Source organism: Tiliqua scincoides, chromosome 3 (genome assembly GCF_035046505.1).
Source record: "Tiliqua scincoides isolate rTilSci1 chromosome 3, rTilSci1.hap2, whole genome shotgun sequence".
In the NCBI taxonomy this organism is placed as follows: Eukaryota; Metazoa; Chordata; class Lepidosauria; order Squamata; family Scincidae; genus Tiliqua; species Tiliqua scincoides.
The window spans coordinates 68,738,388-68,757,850 of NC_089823.1; the positions used below are offsets into that span (position 1 = coordinate 68,738,388).

At 52.0% G+C, this 19,463-nt stretch overlaps 2 long non-coding RNA genes across 3 annotated transcripts in view; one reads left to right on the forward strand and one right to left on the reverse strand.

Annotated features, from left to right (window-relative positions):
* LOC136644728 (uncharacterized) overlaps positions 1–19,463 on the reverse strand; it is a 55,074-nt gene that overhangs the window by 7,568 nt on the left and 28,043 nt on the right. The window lies entirely within an intron of this gene.
* The window catches only part of LOC136644729 (uncharacterized), a 33,985-nt gene continuing 17,558 nt past the window's right edge, over positions 3,037–19,463 (forward strand). For both annotated transcript variants that reach the window (XR_010794107.1, XR_010794108.1), the window contains exons 1-2: positions 3,037–3,256; positions 18,893–19,010. This is a non-coding gene — a long non-coding RNA (uncharacterized lncRNA). The remainder of the gene's footprint in view (positions 3,257–18,892; positions 19,011–19,463) is intronic.

A 19,463-nucleotide genomic window follows, 5' to 3' on the forward strand; every position in this document is an offset into this window, starting at 1 on the left:
CCCCTCCCTGTCTCGACCAAAGGCTAAAGCACAGCTCAGGGGCAGACTCTGAGTGGGTGCCCTTCTCTGCTTCCCTGCCCTTCCAGGGCTTCTTCCTCTCCCCCCGTCCCTGCCCCCTGGCGGTGCCGCGCCTCTGGTGCCACCCTGCACGTTGGCGAGGCGCGAGTGGTGCGAGGGCGCTGCCAGGCTTCGCCTGTTAGTCAGTTTCACTCGGCGGCCACCAGCGCAGGCTGTGCGGCAGGAAAACACAAAGCCAGGAAGGGAGGGAGAGAGGGAGGGAAGGGAGCGAGACAAGCCAGCCAGGCAGGAGAGGGAGAGGGCCGGCGAGGGAGGAAACAACAGCCGGAGGGGGAGGAGGAAGAAGAAAGCGGGGGGGGGGGGGAGCTGGCAGCGCCGAGCGAGGGGGATGGGCTGGCTGCGAGCCGAGCCGAGCCGAGCCGGGAGGTTTATCACCTCGCCCTTGGCTGCGCTGGAGACGAGGCTGAGAAAAGTTGAGCCTCCCTCCTGCTTCCGCTGCCGGTGAGCCTGGAGAGCGAGCCGCATCCTTCAGCCGCGCGCCACGACTGGCTGCTCCCCGCCGCGGAGAGGAGCGTTTAGCCGCTCATGCATCATGTGTGTCAAATAAATGCCTGATTGAGGCCCTCAGCGGAGGAATTAGCCTGCCTGGCGCTGCAGACGCGCCCGGGGAAGGCGGGCGGGCGGGCGGGCGGGCAGCCCGTTTAGCCCCGTTCACGCCACGATCTGACTGCTCCGGTGCCCTCGCCCAGCCCTCTCCCCGCTCCCACAGGCGCATTCCTGCCCCCTCCCCCCACACGTGGGGGTGAGTCAGGCAGCTGGGTCGCAGGAGCGTCCAACGAGGCTGCAAGACAAGCTTCGGCGGAGCGCTCAGTTTAATTAAACCAGACTGCATTCCCGAGCTGGGCTCTCGGAGTCAGAGCGTCCAGGGCCCTTCCCGCTCGCGGACGCCCTTCTCGGAAGCAGGGAAGGGAGGAGGGCAACCTAGACCGGACGGGACTCGTGCTTGTGGGGCTGGAATGCAGCTGGGCCGCCGAACGCCCCGAGCTCTTTGGGTTAGGTCCACAACACGCACAAGCCGGACGGCAAAGATGAGGCTAAGTCTGACTCGGTCCCCCGAACGGATTGAGGCTACAATGCTATCCACACTTTCCTGGGAGAAAGCCTCATTGACTATAATGGGACTTACTTCCGAGTAGGCACACATAGGATTGGGCTGTCTGGCTGGAAGTCTATCCTCACTTACCTGGGAGTAAGCGCCATTGACTATAATGGGACTTACTTCTGAGTAGACATGCCTAGGATTGGGCTCCTCAGTCCTGAGCCGGGTGGTGAACCTGCCCGACACCGAGATAGAGGGCGAGAGATGGGAGCTGTGTGGAGGGACTCCCGCGGGCCCGACGGCTCCCCAAAAGAATTGGCTGATGACCTGAAGAAAGAAAGGCTGGAGAGAGATGAAGGGAGGAGCAGAGAGTGCCTGAGGCCGCTCCCCTCCCCTCCCCTCGGGCCTCTGCTACCTGCTGTGATGCACCTTGGGCAGCAGGAAAGATCAATGAGAAATGAACCGCTTGTTTCTATAGGCGCCCCAGCAGGCCTTCCTTCCACCCTGTCCTGTCTGCGTTTCTTCCCTGTCCAAACCACAGGACACTGGGACCCATCGCGTGGATTTTAAGGGATCCGAATAGCGCCTCGAGCAGGACAATAGCGCTATCATGGATCATGGATAGCGCTATCGTGGCAATTAAGCCAGAAACCCACAGGCTACGTTTGTTCGGTTTTCTTTTTCCATCTCATGTACGATCCAGTGTACTGTGTGGACGTCACTCATTGCAGCAGGGCTTACTTCCAAGTAGTCTCTCTAGAACGGGGTTGGGGGCAGCTTTATGCAGGTCCCTTTATGCAGAATACCTTGTGCAGCACGACCTTTGGCCTGTTTCCTTGGGAGCACTTTCCACCGTGTTCAGCGGGATCAGGGAGGCCAGGAGTGCAACCTTTCTTCGCCCTGCCCAACGCAGAAGAGTGTCTTTTTATCTATCCTTCAGTGCAGGAAGAGGAGTGGTGGTCTTCTAATCTGCTTGGTGACTGTGGGGAGCCAGGAGGTGGGGAGTTCCTAGGGCACAGTAATTTACACAGTGCAAGAATGCTTTCGTGCGTGCCTCGTGTTAATGCACACATCTCGATAACCATTGAGCCTTTCCAGAGTAATTTTCATTGGATGGTTTGACCAAGACCGAAAGAATACATCAGAATGAGTCCTTTCTCCTGGTGGCTGGCACCCAGGGTTGAACTGGAGTCTGGGCTCACCCCAATGAGCCCTGAAGCCTGTTTTCAATGTGAGAAAAGATCTCTGGAAAAGAAAGGGCATCTGAGAGCATGTACAGAGTGCTTTGGCGTGCTTACTAACAGCCCAATCCTATCCACACTTTCCTGGGAGTAAGCTACATTGAATCTAATGGGACTTACTTCTGTGTAGTCATGCATAGGATTGGGCTGTAAACAACCACAAGCTGCTTCCAGGTCACAGAGAAGTGGGGGCTTCGGGAAAGCAGCCCCACTGCTACCCGACGACAAGGGAAGCACCTGCAGCTCACCCGACTACCCGAGGCATTTTTTGTGTTTAAACATCGCCTTCCCTGGAGGAGAATTTCGGGTTACAAAATGCTCGGTTTCCGATCCTCAGCATCTCCTTTATTCCATAGGCAGGCATCGCGGACTGTTTCAAAGTGAACCGAGAATATAAGATGGGCCGAGGAAGAAGGGGGAGGGGAGGAAGTAAGAGGAGAAGGCGAGGAGGTGGAGGCAGGAAATTGCTCGGGGCTGCTATCTGTGTGTCAAGTTTCAGCCCTCGCTGACATTTCTGGCTGAGCGCCACAGCCCTGCAAATGGAAAATCAGGTGGCGCTGAGGGAGGCGAGGAGGGGGAGAGCAGGGGGTGGGGGTGGGGTGGGGGTGGGCACTCCGTTGGCAAATGGGCCAGACCGCCTCGCCCCCCCCCGCTTCCCTCAGGCAGGGGGGCCAGGCGAGAGGCAGCGGAGGGGCTGCGGCAGGCATCTGAGCGGAGCGCGGGCACCTTCCGCAATCCATTCAGGCGCTGGAGCGCGTGAAAGGCTGCTGATCGCTGCCATTGTTGCACGCGGCCGAGGTGGGAACCGGAGCCGCGGCTCTGGCAAGAGATAAATAGCCTCTGACAGCGCCTCCTCGCCAGGGGACAGCCTCCAACTGCACGCGGCGGACGCTCCCAGGTCGGTGTTGCTCTTTCCTGCAGTCCGCGTCGCTCGCTCGTCCCCTTGGCCCCGTCCCTCCCCGCTAGGTCGCTCTGCCTCTCTCCTCCCCCTCCTCCTCCCCCACCCCGCCCGCCCTTCAGTGTGTCGAGTCCGGGATCGCCCGGCTGCATTCCCTTCAGCACAGCGAGGCTTTCAGAGCCGCGATTGATCTTGGCCACCTCGGTGTTCAAAGCCTCCCTCGGCACGGAGCCTCAGCAACCCCCAGCGGCTCCAATCCACGGAACCCGTGGGCGCAGCAGGAAGAGCCCCGATCCACAAACCAGTGAAACCAACCCCCAGTTTCTACAAGCCCCTTAAGACGAAATCTGTCAGGGTGTTCACTGACAACACGGAGCGACCAATCCCTCCCTTGCCTCGCCTTAAAAGTGCTGTGGATCGGGGCTGTTAATTTCCTCTCTCTCAAAACAGCTTGCCTGTAGACTTCGGGGTGAAGTAGGCAAAGGCTCCGTCCACACTCCGTGCGATCTGAGGCTTGTTTACTCAAAACTCCCACTGTGTTAAATGAGGATTACTCCCAGTAAAGCGGAACAAGGATCGCAGCCTGGGTGCTGCAGGGCTCCCTGGGCTTCAGTTTTCTGATGCCCTTTCAAAATGACCCAGGCAAGGCCCTGTTACAATGATCAGGAGAGACCGCGACCCTTGGCTCCCTCTCTGCTGGCATTACCGCTGTCTGAGATCGCAGATCTCTCTGGATTGCAAACCAAAATCGATTGCGGTCCTAATGGTGAGGGGAGAGACGGGAGGACCGTATATATGAAATGGAAAGAGGTCTCCCGAAGGCAGACCAAGTTCGTGCTTTGACAGACTTTTTGATCTTTGCCCCAGTATAGCTGCAGCCTTGAAACTGAGGGCCAGGGAAGCCCCCTCACTTAAAAAGGAATCAAGCCTACACACCATTCCTGGGAAGGAAGGCTTTCTGAGCTCGCTACAAACGTAATTAGGATATTGGGGAGCCTGAAATCATTCGAGTCTCAGAAGGAGCTGACAGCCCAATTCCAAGCAGGTCTACTCCAAAGTAAGTCCCATTCTGTTCAATGGGGCTTGCTGCCAAGAAAGCATGCATAGGATTGTAGCCTCACAGTCCAATTCTATGCATGTCTACTCAGAAGTAAGTCCCATTAGAGTCAATGGGGCTTACTCCCAGGAAAGTGTGGGTAGCATTGGGCTGTTAGTAAGCATGCCAAAGCACTCTGTACATGCTCTCAGATGCCCTTTCTTTTCCAGAGATCTTTTCTCACATTGAAAACAGGCTTCAGGGCTGCATTGGGTTGAGCCCAGACTCCAGTTCAACCCTGGGTGCCAGCCACCAGGAGAAAGGAGTCTCCTGGGTCAGTGCCTGACCCAAATAAGTTGAATAGACACAGCAGCTTCTGGTCCAGAACCTGGGTGACTAAAGCCTCCTGCTTGGCCTAGGCTGGACTAAACGGGTTGAAAGCGCACGCAGAGCCACGTGTGGTTCTCGCTGCCTTCAGAGGGACTCAAGCCCACCTCTTTAACAGGATGTCAGCGTGGCCGGAAATGGGCACTAACCCAGACTGCCCTCCTCTTGCAAGTGCTTCTCCCACTGGGGAACTGGCCTGCTTCCGCCCCCGGTGGCCACAGGATCGCTGGGGCGAACAGCCACAACTGTGTGAACATTCCAAGCCCGCGCAGACGCTGCCTTGGGAGTTCCATGGACCATGGAGCCCATTTCCAAGCAAGGGCTTTCAGGTCGATCAACCCGGCTGGGGCCGGCTGCAATGCGATGCATCCTGTCCTTGGCACATGCCCCGCGGAGCAGCCAGGACTCACTTCGGGTACACACAGCATCGGATCGAGACTCCCTTTGGGAGGGGGGAGTTCCGATGAACTCGACCTGGTCTTGCTCCAGAGACACGTGCACGCGTAGCTCGAAGTCCAGGAGGGGGAAACTCCGACGCGGTCTGCGGGTCGCCCTCCGACGCTCTCGTCAGCTGCAGCGCGGTCGCTGGCAGCCTCCTCAGTCTGGCCACAGACTAGCCAAGCGGGAGGCTCCCGGAGAAAATCCTCGCCTCAGGCTCTTCCTGTTGAGGGAACTTGGAGGAGCGCAGCAGTCGGAGACGAAGCAGCTGAGAAGAACGCTGGCTGGACGGCTGAGGAGGAAGAAGCCGGCGTCCCTGCCCAGCCTGCAGCCGCAGCGTCCTCTGCACGCGAGGGGGTGCAAAGCACTAAGTCTTGCAGGGAACCTCACCGCAGCGCGCAAGGGGCCCCTCCCCCTCTCCTTCGGAGTCATTCCTGGCGTACGCCTACGTGTTGCTCCCCATGCCTGGAATGGCTCCGAAGGAGAAGGGTTGGGGAAGGATGCTTTGCACCCCTCTAGCTACGCCACTGCGGGAGGGGAAGACAGCTATCCTCCTCTACACTTGCTGCTGTGAATTTCCTAAAGTCAACGATGGGAGCAGTGGTTCAAGGCATCCTTCAGGATCGTCCCTGCAGACCTAGACTCGATATTCACGCAGAAGACGGGTGATTCAAGAGAAACTTCTTCCAATCTAGGCCTGCTTACTCCGAAGGAGAAACGTGGACATTGGAAGCTGCCTCCCATTTACTCACGCCAAGTAGCCTAGTACTGGCAGCTCCGCGTGGCAAGAGGTCTTCAAGGCTGAGGGGCCTTTTCAGTTCTTGCCCCCTTGGAGCCTTTTAAATGGAGATAAACTGAACTTGGGACTTTTTGCCCCAACATGCTCTTAGTCCCAGGAGCGATAACCCCACCTCCTTAGTAAGTCCTACCTTATTCAGTGGAATTTATTTTTCCCTGAGAAATTGGCTAAAGCGGCAGTTCTACTTGGGAGCAGCCCTTCTTGAACATAATGGGACCTATCTCCTGGTAAATATGCCTAGAACAGGACCTCATTTCAGGGGCTGATGCTAACTGTTGAGGAAAAAGCACTCTGCACTTGCTCCAGGGCGCTCTTTCAAATCCGGAGGACTGACTCCTGGCTGGGCGCGGAGAGCACTCAGGAACTCTGGCATGGTGAATAGCTGTCCCCTTTCAGAGCAAAGGTGGACTCCAGACAAACAAGCTGTCATTTGGTTCCCTCGGCGTGGCCTTTGCCCAGGGCCTTCCCCCTGCGTCCCCACGGAACATGTTTTCTTTGGTGGCTTCTGTGCTGAACTACAGGACGTGATTTATAGACCAGCCCAGTCCTGTTTGCAAGGCAACTCAATAATCCTGGGGGTCTCTTGTGTGATCATTTCCTCTGCGGGGTGCTCCGTGCTGTCCTCCTTGTCGAAATGCAGGCAATTGTTACCTGCTCCTCTCCATCTGTGGGGCTGCGAAGGGGAAACTGAGGCCCAGCAGTAGTCAGGCTGCCCTTGAAGGGGAAGGCGTGGCAAGCTCCTTGTTCCCTGCCAGTGAGTCATCCCTGTGCAGCGACGCCGCGCTTGCAGGCAGGTGCAAGCCAAGCCCGGCTCTACCTGCTCAGAGGCTTTGCCTGCAGGCGGACCGCCTCTGGCTCCCGAGCTGCCTCCACCCCGGGCTTGCCGCGGAAGGTTTAGGCCGAGGCCTCCTGCCCAGAGAGGCGGGCGGGCGGGCGGGCGGTTCCTGGCGACGAGTCAGCCACTGCACGGCCTGCTCCCGTCACCGCGTGTCCGGGGGATTGACTGGGGAGGACGTTTCGCCAAGTGCAGCTTTCCAGTCGCCGTTCCTGCGCTTGGAGGGGCCTGGCTCCCCACCCCCAACATCCCTCCGCTGGTGTGCGTCTCGGGCTAGTCTCGTAAACTGCTAATGATTTATTACCCAGGCTAAGTGCTTAATTTGTGAATATGAAACAGATTAAAAGGAGATCGGCATATTTGAGCAGGCAGACCTCGCAAGGCCAGCAGCTGTTTCAAATTTAGAGGTATTTCCAGTCTCCTGGAGAACACGAGCCAAAACCATCAGGAAGGGGGGGTGGGCTTGCTCCTTCCTGGGATATGGAAGGCCACATTCCCCTTCCCCCCCGCTTAGTTTCATCAGGGCTTCCTTCTTGGCACGTCGGACCGACTGCACGTTTACTTAGAACATAAGAACATAAGAACTGGATCAGGCCATAGGCCCATCTAGTCCAGCTTCCTGTATCTCACAGCGGCCCACCAAATGCCCCAGGGAGCACGCCAGATAACAAGAGACCTCATCCTGGTGCCCTCCCTTGCATCTGGCCTTCTGACATAGCCCATACTTGCAAGTCAGTAGGTCCCATTTGAATTCAATGGGATTTACTCCCCAAAAGGGTACCTAGGAAAGCAGACTTCACCGGACAAAATAGTCCTATTGCTATCCCACAATGGGATTGTACTTAGTGACAAGTCAATCTTAAGCAGGTTGACTAGGAAGTGATTCTTACAGATTTCACTGTGATTTTCCTCCAAGTAAGTTTGCTTAGAATTACAGTGCAGTACAAACTGTTTAAGGCCACTTGTCAAGATGACAGGGAAATCTGAATTGCTGCCCATGAATACTCCGTGGTTACCAGATCCTATTAACAGCTACTGTCGTTAAAGCTGCAATCCCATGCACTTTCACCTGGGAGTAGGTCCCATTGAACATAGCAGGCTTGCTTCTGGAAACACTTGTATAGGATGGTGCAGGTAATTTTCCCCAAGTCTTTCAGTGCATGCTTCTAAGTCGTGGTGGGGCTGTTGGAGGAATCTTAAAAAGTGGTTTCCTCTTTGGGGGGAAGCAGAGTAGCTTCAGCAGCAGACCCCCCCCCCCTCTTGCTGGGTAGCATCCCAGGGAAGCTCCCACACCCGGCTGACTGCTAATCAAGAAAGACAAACGACAATGGCTGGTTGAAGTTGCAAAAGAGAGTCATTTACTCACGGTTCCATAGAAGCATGTTTACAGCATCTGATTATGATCAGAGGTTCACTAAACTTAAGACAGCAAGGCCCTAAAGCTGCCTCGCCCTGCGTGCCATGTGGTCAAGATGGTGGCGCCAGGAGAGCACTGCTGGGTGCCATCTCAACAGATCAGTGGTCAGTGAGGAAGAGAGGCAAGAGAGGGCCTGCTCAGAGTAGAAGGGAAAGGTTATAGGGTCTGGGCCACACACCCCACATAGGTCACCAAAAGGGGACAGGTAAAGATTTGGGTCACCGGGCCATGACTTAACCCTTTCAGGACAGTATCCTGCCACCTCTGGACAGTAGTTGCTCCAAACTCCAACAGGGGCCCCCTAATTCCAATTAATGATTGTCAGTAGGGAAGTACAATAGTTATCTCAGATAAATCGACAAGCAGTACAGCCACCTACAAATTGCAAGTGTTTGAAGTGTTTGACTGTGGTTCCAGCTGTCAATAACAGGAATCAGGAATGACTGACTGATGGACCCTGGCAAGAGTTGTCAAAGGGATGAACAAAACAATTAGAGAGTGAGTGGGGGAAAACTGGCTAGCCAGGATGGCAAATTCTGGCCATCAAGTATCTGAACTCCTAAGTGATCAAATATGGCAGTGTTTCTCAGCCTGTGGGTTGGGACCCACTAGGTGGATCACGAGCCAATTTCAGGTGGAGTCCCATTCATTTCAATATTTTATTTTTATTATATTAGACTTGATGCTACCATGGTACGTGACTGCATTTGGGGAAGTGTTACAGACTTGTACTTTTAACAAGCTACTAGGTATATTCTTTTAACAATGATAGTCAATGGGACTTACTCACTCCTGGGTAAGTGTGGATAGGATTGCAGCCTCGGATTGGAAAAATTTTTCCTGCTTGATGCTGTCACTTCCAGTGAGTCCTGACTGATTCTCATTCTAAAAAGTGGGTCCCGAAGCTAAATGTGTGAGAACCACTGAAACACGGTATAGGAGGCTCAGTGGCACAACTTGCCTGGAGCTGGTACTTAAACAGTTAACGAGATCAGTGCTACTCCCTCCCTCCCCCCCACAGTAGGATTAACTCCAAATCAAGCCAGTGCAAACGCGGACTGGTGGTCCCAGCACCAGGCACGTGACGCTGAGAGCAACGTAAACATCCAGGGGAGAACAAAGACAACTCACTACAGTCAATTCTGCAGGCGGAACTTCAGCAGCGAGGACCGAGGCCGGTTCTTGCCAAAAATAGCCAGGAGATAATCAAAATAAATACCTTTGATGTTGCCGTGCCGCGGGCGGGCCGCCACTCGGCGTGGAGTTCCCTCCTGCTCCCTCCCTCCCTGCCCAAGCGAGGCGTCCGCACCATCAAGCGCCTTCCTTGGAAGGAGAGCCGGGCTGCTTTGTCGCTTGCACTTCAAAGGCGCGCGGCGCAGTGCTTGAAGGTGCCTCTGGCTGGGCAGCCCAGCCTGCGAAGCGAGGCCTCTCCTCCTCCCCGCCTGGGGACTTTAGTGAAGGAACGATCCCGGTCACATAGAACTCCCTGGGAGGCTGGCAGCAGCGGGCAAGGACTGAAATGTTCCGATGGCAGAAGCAGCAGAATTGCCATAGGCCCCTCACTCCAGTTTGTGTGTGTGTGTGTGTGGGGGGGGGGAAACGCAAGCTGTGGAGAAAGCCCCGCAGCCGGTCCTTGGCATCTTCGGTTCTCCTGCACACGCTAATCTTGGCGCAAGGTCAACTGAATGCAGTGGGATTGGCTTCTGAGTAAATGTTGCATAGCTTTCAGTTGCAAAGGGCTAGGAGAGAGCTCTCTCTCTCTCCCCGGCTGGAGACCTACTTTTAATCCGGCACTGGTCCAGTTCAGAGCCTCAAGCCTCTCAGGCACTCCCTTATCTTCTTACACAATCGAGGACTTCAGCCTTCCCAAACCGGTGTGCATCTTGCACCCCGATCTAGGATCTAAACTCGTTAAATATAGGACTGCAACCTTAGCTTGCAAGTGAAGTAAAGAAAGGGTACTAGCTAAGGCTGCAATGGGAGTAAGCCCCATTGACTGTAATGGGACTTACTATCTGAGTAGACATGCATAGGATTGGGCTATAAGTCTGCAGTCCTATTCACACTTACAATGGGAGTAAAGCCCATTGACTGTAATGAGACTTACTTCTGAGTGGACATGGCTAGAATTGGGCTGTAAATCAGGATTAGCCTAAGGCCACCATCCTAGCATACACCTCTGTACTGTAAATGTACAGGTTCATCGCCGAGGGAGTGACTTCTGAGGACGCATAGGTGGTGGGATAGTTCGGTAGGACCTTTTGCAGGAGTAGCAAGGTGAAAATCCTGTTTTTAAAAAAGAATCTTCAGATTGTTTACTCCTGAGTCTGAGCAAGGCACGTTAATTTGAAAGAAAAGTGTGTGAGGATCAGAGCCCTACATCCTTGGTCATTAGTTTCCAGTCCAACCCAAGCAAATGGAGACATGAGAGGAAAAAAATACGTCATCAATCAATAAATCGGGGCTAATTTTGTAGAGCTGTTTACTTCCTGCCGCCCTGGGCTTCAATATCCTTCAGGAATTTCTCTGGGCCTGTTTCCAGCTCACCCTGCCGCCTTCCTCCCCGATCCCATCCTATCTCGAGAAGCGCTGCTTCGATGGTCCCTCCCTCTTTCCCTTCAAATCTGTCCGTGGAAGCTCATGAAAAGGGAAAGAGGAAGAAAGCGCAGCTCGTGCTAATTATATCTCGCTTGCAAAAGTGGCTTCCCTTGACTGCCGAGCGCGTTTGGCTGGTTTACAGAGTCCTCCCTCCCTCCCTCTTCCGCCCCCTTGTTCCAGATTCCCTTCTCGCTTTTTCACAGCGCGTAGGAACATCCCCTGATGTCCCCTTTGAGCACAGCATGGACTTGAAAATCAGGCTGACATGACTTCCAACGAGGATGTTCCATGGTGGGACTCCTAGGCAGGGGCTGCGAGTAGGGCTGTAGGGCTGCGAGTCCCTGCACACTCACGGCATAATGCTGTGCCACGTCTACTCAGAAGTAAGGGCTCTTGAACACGCTGACCGCAGCGGGGCTTGCTGCGGGTGCTCCATGTGCCCAGGGTCGGCTTCCAAGCTTTGGTACCCGCATTTGAACCTCTGGGACTTGGAAATAAGCACAAGTCCCACCGATTTATGACCACCGCCCAGCCTGTGCAGGCCCCCCTTCGAGGGCGTTCAAAGCCCTTGCAGCGGATTGTCAGTATTGTTCCCCGCAGATCTCCCGTGGCGGGCTGGGGCTTGTTGGGGAGTTCACCGCCCAAATGAGATGTGAAGCTGGGACTTTCCGGTTCAGCGATCCCATTTGAGCCACTGCAGCCCAGCAGCGCCTGTTTGTTTAGCTGAAGCGGACTTGGGACCGCAGTCCCATCCCGTGCTTGTGAACGTTTACTCTGAGACATGGACGTGACTTCGTCGCGAGGCAGCGTGTGGAGGATCGCAGCCCAAGCCCAAGGCAAACGGGGATGAGGAGTCAGGCTGCAACCGATCCACACTTACCAGAGTGATCCCCATTGACTAGAATGGGGCTTACTTCTGAGAAGACAGGCAGAGGATTGGGCTCTCCGGCTGCCATCCTATCCACACTTTCCTGGGAGTAAGCCCCGCTTAACACAACGGTGCTTACTTCTGAGTAGACATGCATAGGCTGGTGCTGTCAGTCCTCCCCAGGTCCGATTTAGGGTTTGGACCGGCACGTACAGCTTGAGCTGGGCAGACTACTGAAGGGGTGGGGAGGGGGGCGCTGAGCTGCTGCTTGGCAGCCCTGACGGATTTTGCAGCCCAAGTGCTGGAGGCGATCATTAGCGGTGAACGGGCCTCGCTCTGCCCGTGCCCGCTGCCCCTCGTCAGTCAGTCCGCGCAGCGCCAACGCGAGGAGAGGAGCGCCTCTTGCTCCCCCCAAGGCTGCCCGGGGGGAGAGAAAGAGACCCCGTGGCGGTGGGCTCAGGAGGCGGCGGCGGCGGCAGCAGCCTTTGCAAAGGCGAGGGGGACGGGAAGGACGCAAGCAGGAGCCCGGGCCGGACAAGCCGCGCTGGCTCCGAGAAGAATGACTGGTGGTGCCCTCGCTGCGCCCAAGCCCGAGCTCTGGCGAGCCCCGCGCCCTTCTGCTGCCGGAGCGGGAGAAGGGAGAGGCTGCGGAGACCAGGTGTGCGATGTCAGCGAACAGCTTGCGAGCCGCGCTTGATCCCTCGTCAGACGCTGCCGCCAATTAACGGGAGAGCGGGGACCGAGAGCCAGCCGAGCAGCCTCTGCCAGAGGAGCCCAAGCGAGCACAAAACGCGCCCGGCCGCCGAGCAGCGCCGGAGTCGAACGGGGCAGTCGCCCTCCGGAACCCAAGCAGGAGAAAGGGCGGCTTGCAAGGCGTCGAAGGCGAAGCAGCCACGCCAAGTGGAAACCTGGCCCTTGCTTTCCCAGCGTAAACCAGTCTGGAGCTGGTTCATGGATTCAGGGTCCAGCTTAGCCACTTTCCAGCGCCAAGGAAGCGGCAACGCAGCCCCAGGTGAGGGAGCAAACGTTCCCTTACTTTGAGAAGGCCTCTGTGACCGACCACAACCATTCCCTGCTGGCATGGCAGCACCTGCACTGGGAGGTGGGATAGGATCGGGCCCTTAAGCTTTGTGGGAAATCGAGGCCCAAATCTTCACTCAGCTATGAAGTTGCTTGGGGTCATCTCTCACCTGAAACTACCTCACAGAGTAGTTGAGGGGTTGGACTACTGTCTGAGAATCTGGCCCAGACAAAAAACACAGCTCTCAGGCTGCAGTCCCACTGCCATACTGAGGGTGTGTGTGGGTGGCATAAGCCACCCAGAGGGTTGCCTGCATTTGCTGCCTCCCTGTCCAAAGCATTCCTCTCTGACCAGAAGCAAGCAGCCTCCCTGATCCTCAGAAGGTCCACTAAGGCCTCCGGAGAGCCCCAAAATATCATGTCTGGTTTTCCTCTGAAAACCAGCTGTTTTAAGGCCCCCAGAAAGCCTCCATCAGTTATGGGAGGGGGGCACTGCCAGTCTCGCCCCAGGGTGGCACAGTGGCCAGGACCACCATTGTGCAATCCTACGCATACCTTCCTAGCAATCAACTCCAATGAACATAAAGGGACATACTTCTGAGTAGACATGCACATGATTGCACTGTAAGGGTGAAATCCTAAGATCACCTAACTAAAGAAATCCAACCATTGAGCTTAATCAGGGTTATGCTGTTAGCCTGCCATTCTGTGCATATCTATCTGGGAGTAACTTCTTCCATACCTGATGAATTTACTTTGAGTAAACATGAATAGGATCAGACTGTGACAACAATACCTTGTGCATCATTACTTCAGAGTAAGCCTATTAGATTCAGTGGAATTCTTTTTTGGTAAACATGCATAGGATTTTGCCATAAAAACTAACCTGGTTTGTTTGTTATGTAATTGCTGCCAAAACTATGCCATAAAGGACAATCTTTTAAAGCTGCTAACACCATGGTTGTGTTTGAATAATAGGAAAACATGTTTCAATGTGATAGCAACCATGGGACACTACGAAGAAGGTTGCCTAGGGAAGTGCCTACTATGTCTTTGAAACCTTTCAAGGACTACACAGGCCTCTTAGAGATGCAGAATCTATTTATTTTCTGTTGGGAGCAAAAAGCCAATGCATGCAGTGGCAGCTTAGAGGCTAAATGGTTTGTGGACAGAGACTTCGCTCCACCCTATTTGTCTAGCTATCTAGAAGTGGAATGAGAAGGCAGTGTTCCACGTGGTATGAACATCATAGGTGTGCATTCATGGGGGAGGCAGAGCTCACTTCCTTATGACATTCACAAAACTCTGAGAGCAATCCTATGGATATTCTGCTGGTGCAGCAGTCCCCGTGCTGTTGGAAGGTGTTATAAATGTGCTGTTAGGCACGCTGCAATACCCAGAGAGTAAGCAGCACTGGGGGGTGGGGGGTCTGTGCCACCTTGCTAATGCTGCATCCAAACTCTCGGCTGCTGGCAGAGCTAGGTGAAGGCTGAGCTGTCCAGTGGCAGCCAGAGGGTAGTTCAGAGGTAAGTAGCGCTTTTCTGGGTGACGGGAGGATGGAACAGAGGGCAGATTAGGCATAGGTGAGAGATCAGCAGAGCAGGCTTCTACTATATCCTAACCACTGTCAAGGGCCTGCTAGTGTTACACTGGGCTATTCAGACTTGAAATAGATCCAAGTAGCCCCATAGGGCACACTGGGGCATTACTCAGAGTAAGGTAGCAGTTTCCAAGCCCTCTGGGAGTTTAGGAACTGCTGTAAATTCCAGAGGCAGAGGAACAAAAGCAGTGACGCAAGTGTTATGGTAGTGCTACAGTCAGGGGGAAAGGTTTTTTTTTTTTTACCTGAGTACCTGAGACAGCACAGACCTCCTGGGGGTCCAGGGAGCCTGCAGACCCCTCTGCAGGGCTTTCCAAGTCCCCCCAACTGCCAAAAATAGTAAAAAAAACCCAGATACTTCTGGTTTTTGTTGCGAAACCAGAAGTGGCCATTTTTTAAACTATTTTTGGCAGTTTGGAGGCTTGGGGAGCCCTGAAGAAGGGTCTGTAGGCTCCATAGACCCCTCTCCCAGTTTGGGATTCTCTGGGGTAAGGGGAAAAATGTTGGAGTTTGGAGCAACTCCGTCTGCTGTCCAGAGGTGACAGGATACTGTCCTGAAAGGGTTAAGCCATGGCCCAGTGACCCTATACTTTACCTGTCCCCTTTTGGTGACCTATGTGGGGGTGTGGCCCAGACCCTATAACCTTCCCTTCTGCTCCGAGCATGACCTCTCTTGCTCTCTTCCTCACTGACCTGTTGAGATGGCATCCAGCAGGGCTCTCCTGGTGCCACCATTTTGACCATATGGCACACGCAGGGTGAGGCAGCTTCAGGGCCTTGCTATCTTAAGTTTAGTGAACCTCTGATCATAATCAGATGCTGTAAACATGCTTCTATGGAACCGTGAGTAAATGACTCTCTTTTGCAACTTCAACCAGCCATTGTCGTTTGTCTTTCTTGATTAGCAGTCAGCTGGGTGTGGGAGCTTCCCTGGGTTGCTACCCAGGAAGAGGGGGGCTCTGCTGCTGAAGCTACTCTGCTTCCCCCCTAAAGAGGAAACCACTTTTTAAGATTCCTCCAACAAAAAATATCTTCATACCCCAAGGAGACCTCCAGCCTGCTCCTGATGAGTGCTGCATACAGTGGAGGCCGTGCAACCCTGCTGCACCAGTGCTTCTTAGGATTGGGCTGCTCATCACATGACCTTTGGTCATTCTGGCAATATGCTAAAACTATACACAATGTCAAAAAGTGCTTAAGCACTATGACCACAGATTCTTCTGATGTGATCAATGCATGTTCAGTACTTTCTCAAAGAGCTGATGCACATGTGTGAACTACCTTAATTGAAGGCATGAACTGCCTTAATTGAAAGTATTGGTCATGTGGTGATAAATAGCTGCTGTTACTCTGTTTCAAGTTGTCCCTTGGTATTTTACTCATCAAGTGATGAGCACACATGTGAATTTTCCTTTAGTTAGAGGGGTGAGAACTAAAGATAAAAGAAATACTATTTGATTATGGGACCACTGCATGCAAATGCACACAAGACAATCTACTTTTGGTAGTGAGAAGCCACCCATAATGCCTATTCAGGGCCCAATAATCAAATTGCTTAAATTAACCCCAATCTTGAAGGCTCTCATTTTCATCCTTTGGAATACTTCTGTTTAAATGGAATGGCTGAAAAGATTTCTTAGCAGTCCATAGCAAGTTCTGGCCTTTTAACTGATCAAAGAAATGGACTGGAAAAACCTCTGTTGTTGGATTTCAGATGATGTGTCACATAATGCCTATGCTTATTATGTTTATCCTGAGCTCAGACAGTGGGATGGACTAGAAAGCCTTGATCAGGCTTGTCAGAAGTGAAAGTTCTCCTGATTATTACTATTTTCTTTCTTCAGTAATAAACTAAGAGGTGATAATATAGGAAGGGGAATATTTTCATGACATGCAATGTTATAATACTATCCTGCTATCTGCTATGAGAGAACATAGGAAAAGTGATACCTTTAACTGGGTCAGCCTCTGCTGATGAAAGGTTTTGAGTTCTGCAAAGCTCTGTGTCAGAAAGATTTTTGGAATTGCAGCAGATTCTCAGCTGTATACAAAACAAGGATGTTTCCCAATAAAAATATGGGCAGCCCAATCCTAAGCTGGCTCCTGCCAACAGGATGGGCACATGCACTGTCACAAATGTGCTGGAAAGCACATTGCAACCACACAGAGACCAGTTTCACTGGCAGACGCCTGCTCTAGCAGGACTCTGCCTTCATCCGAGCAGTGCCCACAGATTGGGGTAAGGCCAACTCCAGGCAGTGAGAAGGTGGGGAGAGGGCAAAATGGGGGCAGGGGTGTTTCAGGGTAAAGGAAGGGCTGGTTTAGGCCTAAGAGGGGGTGGCAGTGGAGTCCTTTGCCACATCCTAACCCCCCTCCCAGGCCTGAAAGCCCTACGTGGGGGCTACTCCGTTCTTTGCCAGCCATTGATATGGTGCAGTTCCGAATAAACCCATTAAGGCTGCTCAGACTCAACACAGGGTAAAGGAACAAATGTTCCCTGACCTCAAGGATACCTCTGGCTGGCTCTCTGCCCATACAAGATACAACTGCGGTCATTTCAGTACCACTGTATTATGCTGCTGGCAGCCTGGTTAGGACTGAGCTGTTAATTATGGGATCCTGGTTGAAAGGCTGATTGGAAATAAATTTGAAATAAATTATTGTTGTTTTAAAGCAAACCTGCTAAGGATCTTTTAATAAGAAAAAAAACACCTTTTTCATAGGAAATACAGTGTATTATATGAGTTACAGATTAGTATGAGAACAGCCAAATTTCACTTGACAATGTGTAGTATTCTACCAACAGGCTACTAAATTATCACCTTATCTTTATTATACTTTTCACTCTCAGGTAATAGCAACTGACTATACGAACTGGCAGTATAGCGAGTGATAACATTTACATAAGAAAATATGACATGTGTATTTTATTTTGTCCATACTCTTCTAAGACCAGATAAAGCATAGCAGTAGGAGATGCAAAAACATAGATTACAGCTAATACAGTAATAAAAAATTGATGAGAAGTCCATCATGAAGTTAGCATAAAACACCAATGCACCCAGCCATCCTGACACACGGAAAGCCACTTTTGAAATCTCTAATATGCATAGGAGTCTGGTATTAGGAAGAAAAAAGACTTCGGGCCTAATCCTATCAAATTTTCCAATGCCAGTGCAACTATGCCAGTGGGGCATGCACTGCATCTTGTGGTGGGACAGTAGTCACAGAGGCCTCCTCAAGGTATGGGAACATTTGTTCCCTTACCTTGGGGCTGCATTGCAGCTGCACTGGTACTGGAAAGTTGGATAGGATTGGGCCCTAAGTCTCACTAAGTATGTACAAGGCCTTGCACAAAGCTGAAGTACCACTTTGGATACCAGTCATGATGGGAATTACAAAGCTCACTCTAAATCTAAGAAAGAATACTGTACTGAATGACCTGCACAAGTTCTTCAAGTTGCTAACACTTTGCAAGTTGCGACAGTACTTCAAGTACAAATGACTGTCAAGAACCAAATTACTACAAGGGTAGCATAGGTTTGTGGCTATGTTTATTGAAAGAATGGAGAAACTTTCATGAAGCCTGTCCCCTTAACAATGCAGCTATTCAACATCTGAGCCATTTTGTGACCAATATGTTGACAGATTTTGCTAAACAGCATAAAGTTTAAACTAAATCACAAAGTATTTTAAACTCTGTATAGATGCCCGTGAGAAAATGATGAGAGACTTGATCCTCACAAAGAAAAATAAACTGCAGATGTGGTATCATTCTAAAAATAGTTGCCTACCTTTCAGAATAGAAATGAACAATGGGTATTTTCAGGTGCTCTTTTACCAAGATAAAACTTGCCACTGGTCATCTATAGCAGAGATGGTGGTGAGATTTTTTTTTTTAAATCATCCTCCCTGAAACAACTTCTTTGAAATGTAATGGAGGGAAACAAGAGTGTGATGAAAAAAGGTTTCCCCAAAGAAAACAACAACCCAGTTCTTTAGGGCCCTGTTTTGGGACTGCTTCATATTAAGGTTATTTCTTTTTAATAGATTTCCCATATCTAAAATCCATTTGTGAAACACTTGAGCTCAGTGGTAGGAGCACCACAGTGACACTTCACAGTATGGTAGGTAAAACTTGGCTTTGTAGATTATTCTACACTGCTGCTATCATGGGGACAATGCAGCACTGTTCTGTCTGGCTCAGCCCCACTGCCTGGGAATGGCTGGAAGAGCACTAAAGTGCAGCTGTGCAGCAGACCAAACCTTGTCCTTCAAAAGAGGTGCAGGTTGGGGGAAGGAGGACACAGGAGAGATCAGAAGTGTCTGTCATGGAATACATCTCTCTCTTGCTCTAGAAATCATTGTGTGGTGACTCTGGTGAGCAACTTGTAGATCAGAAGATGTGTTTTCCCTATATCACATGCACACACAGCGCATGATGTACAGGCACTTCACTTTGCAACAGACAAGTCCCTGCAACAAGAAACATACAATATGAAATCTGACACAAGGAACAGTGAAAGCCAGAGGAAAGGGCTAAACAGGATAATAATGCATGTTCATGTTCAGATACAAATGGGTTGTGCCAAAGGCTTCATGCAAAAAGCGGATTTTGAAAAGGAATGTTTCTTTTAGGTGGTGATTCGAGTCAAAAGTACCACAAAGGATAAAGAGTGGAGCTATGAAGGTAAAAGGAGACCCTCCAAGATGTGATGTCACCATCAAGATGATTCCTGAAACCATTTCCTCACAGGTAACAAGACACAGGCTTTCTGTTACTAACTACTTCTCCCTCCAAAGTCTTTCATCTCTAGATCTTGCTTAGTTATTTCTGGGGTGATTTGGTACATTTAGAAACTGCAAAGATAGTACAGGAAGGGCAGGAGTTCCACATTTCAGACCCATACACAGAATATTTTTCTTCTAGAATACCCAGCATACTGTTCTTACTAAATAAGAGCTCAATCCTATCCACCTTTCCTACACTGATGCAACAATGAAAGCATGTGCTGCATCCTGGGGGTGGGGCAGCCGCAGATGCCTTCTCAGTATAAGGGAACATTTGTTCCCTTACCTTGGGGTCGCAATGGTGCTGGAAAGTTGGGATTGAGCCCTAAGCACAGGTGTACCTAGAGGGGGGCAAACGGGGCAAAAGCCCCAGGCGCCAACCCTCCAGAGGCACCTCCCCCCCACCGAAAGAAGAGCA